This window comes from Saccopteryx leptura, chromosome 1 (assembly GCF_036850995.1).
Source record: "Saccopteryx leptura isolate mSacLep1 chromosome 1, mSacLep1_pri_phased_curated, whole genome shotgun sequence".
Classification (NCBI taxonomy): Eukaryota; Metazoa; Chordata; class Mammalia; order Chiroptera; family Emballonuridae; genus Saccopteryx; species Saccopteryx leptura.
Window position 1 is genome coordinate 244,070,900 of NC_089503.1, and position 6,000 is coordinate 244,076,899.

Consider the following 6,000-nt stretch of genomic DNA (forward strand, 5'->3'; position numbering starts at 1 on the left):
CTTGACAAAATTTTCTGGAAAGTTATGCTTCTAAAATTAAAATTGTCGTGCATGCACTATTATAGCCCCAATAATATTTATAAAATATTAGTGCTTTCTAGCCCCGATGCAAGAAGTACTTAATAAAGAGTTTAATATTGATAAAAATAAAATCAAATACTTACCAATTATATCTATACAATATATATATGTATATTTATTAAATCAACGAGCTTTTACAACAGTTTTGACTGACACTTATTTCAAATTAACACCAACTGAATGATGTGAAACACTACAGAAGTTGCGATGGGCCAATTAGGTGAGAATAACTGCGTTGTTTAGTGAGTTTTTAAAACGTCCGGGGTTCCCTGTGGCAGACGGCACGCTCCGCGGTGAACCCAGGACGACGTTTACTTGACGACGCCAATCACCCAGTTGATATTTTGGTCTCATCAAACGAAATTATACTTAATAATTATTTACTGCAATTATTTAAGAATTGCATTTTTTGTTAAATTTGGCACCGATATCTAGCATTGCATTTTTTTTTTTTTTTTTTTTTTTTTTTCATTTTTCTGAAGCTGGAAACAGGGAGAGACAGTCAGACAGACTCCCGCATGCGCCCGACCGGGATCCACCCGGCACGCCCACCATGGGGCGATGCTCTGCCCATCCTGGGCGTCGCCATGTTGCGACCAGAGCCACTCTAGCGCCTGAGGCAGAGGCCACAGAGCCATCCCCAGCGCCCGGGCCATCTTTGCTCCAGTGGAGCCTTGGCTGCGGGAGGGGAAGAGAGAGACAGAGAGGAAAGCACGGCGGAGGGGTGGAGAAGCAAATGGGCGCTTCTCCTGTGTGCCCTGGCCGGGAATCGAACCCGGGTCCTCCGCACGCTAGGCCGACGCTCTACCGCTGAGCCAACCGGCCAGGGCCTCTAGCATTGCATTTAAATGGCCCGGGGTGAAAGAGTTAAAGTCGTGTCGAGTCCATTTTCAAATTGCCCCCCTTAACTATAGAATTGCCCCCCTGTGGGGCATGGGCCCCATGTTGGGAAACACCGATATAGATGATGTATTATAGAATTGTACACCTGAAACCTATATAACTGTATTAACCAATGTCACTGTTAGGTTTGGGTCCAGAGCTGCTTTAATTATTTTTATTTATTTATTCATTTTAGAGAAGAGAGAGAAAGAGAGAGAGAGAGAGAGAGAAGGGGGGAGGAGCAGGAAGCATCAACTCCTGTATGTGCCTTGACCAGGCAAGCCCAAGGTTTCGAACCGGCGACCTCAGCAGTCCAGGTTGACGCTTTATCCACTGCGCCACCACAGGTTAGGCCAGAGCTGCTTTAAACTCAAACTCCTGCCCTGGCCGGTTGGGTCAGTGGTAGAGCGTCGGCCTGGCGTGCGGAAGTCCCGGGTTCGATTCCTGGCCAGATCACACAGGAGAGGCGCCCATCTGCTTCTCCACCCCTCCCCCTCTCCTTCCTCTCTGTCTCTTCCCCTCCCGCAGCCGAGGCTCCATTGGAGCAAAAGATGGCCGGGCGCTGGGGATGGCTCCATGGCCTCTGCCCCAGGCGCTAGAGTGGCTCTGGTCGCAACAGAGCGACACCCCCCCCCCCCCCGCCATGGGCAGAGCATCGCCCCCTGGTGGGCGTGCCGGGTGGATCCAGGTCGGGCACATGTGGGAGTCTGTCTGACTGCCTCCCCGTTTCCAACTTCAGAAAAATCCAAAAAAAACCAAAAACCTCAAATTCCCCTCACCCAGCCTTCCACTGGGGCAAGTTCCTCATTAACCATCTCCCTCACCTGATCTCCTCCTCTCCTTAAGCTGGAAAGTGTCCTTGGGACAAGGCCTTTGGGAGGGGCCTTCGGTTGGAAAAAGCAAGACAGTCTGTGACCAAGGCCTCAGGATATGCTAATCTGAGCATGTCCAGATAAACCAACCTCCAGGTTGGCTGATGCCTGTGGTAGTTTCTATATCAGATACCCCTGCCTGCAGCTCTCCACTAATTCTACTAGGGCCTCAGCCCATCTGTTCGCAGATGCAAAAATAAACTTCCTATAAAATTCATCAGAGCTGTGCTCCCTCCTTTAGCAACCTAACAGTTACCCCAATACATTCAATAAAATATTTCTTAAGAAAGAGCTAGGCCATCTATGGGAAATGGGAGTTGTGCAGTGTTAGATAGTACGTTAGGAAAGGTGAGGAGAGGTTTCAGCAAAAGCCCAAAGGAGAGGGAGGAAGGGAGGTGGGGCTGACTGACTAGAGGAAGGTATATCGAGCAGAGGGCACAGTTCATGCCAAGGCTCTAAGGATGCACCTTGCCAAGTTGGCAGAAGGAGACCTGTGGGAGCAGAGTAAGGAGAGGTCAAAGGGCACTGGGATGGGGCAGATCTAGGAGGCCTTGTTTATTGGGTTGAAAAGTTTGAGTTTTCTTTTCAGCCACATTCAGGGAAACCAGGGAGGCGGCGGAGGAGGATGTCCTACCCAGAGAGTCTGGGTTCAGGTGTCCTAAGGAAGCACCCACAGGATTTGCAGGACAGGACATGAAGATAAAGAACAAAGCTGCCTTGGCTGGGGTGAGAAGACCCAGGGGACAGATAGGGAAGGGCTCTTTGATGTACAGAGCTGGGGTGGGGGGGTTCTAGTGAGACCCCCCCCAAGGGGAAACATTGATGAAATGGGAGGATAGGAGTCTAGAATTCAAGGTGAAGTGCAAGGGGAGACAGATGGGCTCCATGGGCACATGGTGGAGCTTGGATCTAAAAGCCTGGATGAGGTCACTGAGCAGATATAGACCAGAGGCCAGGAGGAGGGAAGGGAGCAGTCGAAGGCACAAAGCTATGCACTGACCCAGAACTAACTACCTTTGCTCCAATCTTGGCTATGTGACCTGAGGCACATTACTTAACCTCTCTGTACCTCATTGTCTCTCTTCTCCCTGCCAGGAATAACAAGCACCTATTTACTAGGGTGACCAGGCTAAAGACTGAGCACCTGAGCCTGACCTGTGGTGGTGCAGTGGGATAAAGCGTCGACCTGGAACACTGAGGTCCCCTGTTCAATACCCTGGGCTTGCCTGGTCAAGGCACATATGGGAGTTGATGCTTCCTGCTCCTCCCTTTTCTCTTTCTCTCTCTCTCTCCTCTCTGAAAATTGAATAAATAAAATCTTAAAAAAAAAAGACTGAGCACCTGTGTTATAGTAATATAAGGTTATAGTAATTAAATATATAGAAATATAAAAAATATAGAAGATAAATAAAAGTAATTAAAATAATATTTGAAATAACTATTAAAATTACATAAAGTTATGCCATTTGGATAGGAATTAATATAGTGGCTTGGTGCCATACTCTGTAATGTGATAAACAGACTGTGACTTACAAGCAGGGCCCAGTTAGTATGTGTGTGAAGTTATACCTAGATAAGAAGTGGGCTTGGTGTTATTTACATTAACTTTGTAAGTTAATGTAACTAAATTAATGTAAATAAAAACATCTTAAAAAGTGGTTTGATATAAACATTTTAGTAGATTGACAGAGGGGTTTCGCTGCAAGGAACTCCCAAAAAAGTGGTTTGAGGTGATAATCCTGTAGATTGACACCTGTTAGAAGGCATTGGCCAGAAAAGGTACTAAAGCTGAGGAGCCCCCTGCTTCAGTAGTCGCCCAAACTCCAATGTTGATGTGGACTGTCTCCACACAGCTCTGAGCTCTGACCAAAGACAGCCGAGAGGAACACACCAACGGGGCCCCCTTAAGCTGTACCCAGGCATGCCAAAAGGATTTGTGAGTAATAAACTGCCTGTGTGATTATTGCAACTAATTCTGTCTGTGTCGGACTCGTGCTTTTCCTCCCGTTGGCGGTTAGTGTCAGCACTTATCAGTAGCATCCTCATAGCTGCCTCAAGAGTAGTCTCGAAGAGGCTGCCAGCCCTGCTGACAAGCAGGAGTGTCCCACTGCACGAGGAAGTAGAATCAGGGAGCCTGATCGACGTAGAGCTTGGGCTCTATACTGGGACAACCTGAAACTAGCATTATATGTGTTTTACATAGAATAAAGGGCAGCGGGTCTACGGCCAAACCACCCTGAACGCACCTGATCTTGGAAGCTAAGCAGGGTCGGGCCTGGTTAGTACTTGGATGGGAGAATAAAGGGCAGCGGGATGTTGCCAGGTGTCCTAGAAGCAGGTGAAGAAAGTGTCTAGAGAAGGAAGAGGGAGCAGCTATCAAGACTACCAAGTAGTCTGAGCAGCCCTAAGGTTGGGAAAAGGTTTGGCTAAGTGGACATTGTTTCTGACCATGAGGAGGACAGATCCAAGGAAGGGCTGAATGCCTGGGTGGGGGAGGTTTGTAGGAGGAAAGAAATTGAACATGTGACTAAATGCAAAGAGGAGCAAAGGGGATAAAGTTAGGGAGTGGAGTGTGAGGTTGGGGTGGGTTGTGACAGGAGAAAGAGCTTACAAGAGCAGGTAGGCCTGGGCCTTAGGACCCTAGAGAGGCTGGCAGGGCCCAACCACAATGCTGATGATTCAGAGTCCTGCCATGTGACCATGTGGCCTCAACACCAGGACACAGAGTGGCAATCAGCTCCTTCAAACCTCCCACCATTCTGTGCCACCTGGCAGAGCCTGAGGTCCAGAGATCAGGCCCCCACCCACAGACCCATGGGTGAACTTGTAACATGGGGCAGCTTCTGTGGAAAACAGTTTGGTAGCTCTTCAAACAGTTAAACAGTGTTACCATGTGATTCAGCAATTCTACCCGTAGGTGCATAAAGAAACATGAAAACATATGCCCACACAAAAACTTGTATAGCAGCATTACAAAGCCAATAGGTGAAAACAACTCAAATGTACATCAAGGAATGAATGGAAAAAATGGTCCATCCACAGACTGGAATATTACTTGGCCATGAAAAGGAGTTAAGCACTGACAATCACTACAACATGAACCTTGAAAACATGAGAGAAGCCAGACACAAAAGGGCACAGAGTATGTGATTCCATTTATGTAAAATGTCCAGAATAGGCAAATCCAGAGATAGGAAGTGTGTTAATGGTTGTCAGGGTTGGGGGAAATCGAGCATGACTGCTAATGGGGACAGAATTTCTTTTGAGGTGATAGAACATTCTGAAATTAGATAGTGATGATGGTCAATGTTGTAAATATCCTTAAAATATTTATTCAGCCCTGGCCGGTTGGCCCAGTGGTAGAGCGTCGGCCTGGCGTGCAGGAGTCCTGGGTTCAATTCCCGGCCAGGGCACACAGGAGAAGCGCCATCTGCTTCTCTACCCCTCCCCCTTGCCTTCCTCTCTGTCGCTCTCTTCCCCTCCCGCAGCCAAGGCTCCATTGGAGCAAAGTTGGCCCGGGCGCCGAGGATGGCTCTGTGGCCTCTGCCTCAGGCGCTAGAATGGCTCTGGTTGCAACAGAGCAACGCCCAAGATGGGCAGAGCATTGCCCCCTGGTGCGCATGCCGGATGGATCCCGGCTGGGCGCATGCAGGAGTCTATCTGACTGCCTTCCCGTTTCCAACTTCAGAAAAAAAAAAATTATTCATTTTTAGAGAGAGGAGACAGAGAGAGAAAGAGAGAAGGGGGGTAGAAGCAGGAAGCATCAACTCCCATATATGCCTTGACCAGGCAAGCCCAGGGTTTCGAACTGGTGACCTTAGCGTTTCAGGTCGAGGCTTTATCCACTGCACCACCACAGGTCAGGCTAATTTCAATTTTTAATTTATTGTGTTGACATGGTTTCAAGTGTCCCCCTGAATATAACACCCTCTACACACCACATCAAGCCCCCCTGCCCATTCCTTAAAAACACTTTAATTGTAACAAAAAAGAATAAAAGGCCTTGGCCAGTTGGCTCAGTGGTAGAGCGTCGGCCTGGCGTGCAGGAGTCCCGGGTTTGATTCCCGGCCAGGGCACACAGGAGAAGCACCCATCTGCTTCTCCACCCCTCCCCCTCTCCTTCTTCTCTGTCTTTCTCTTCCCCTTCTGCAGCCAAGGCTCCACT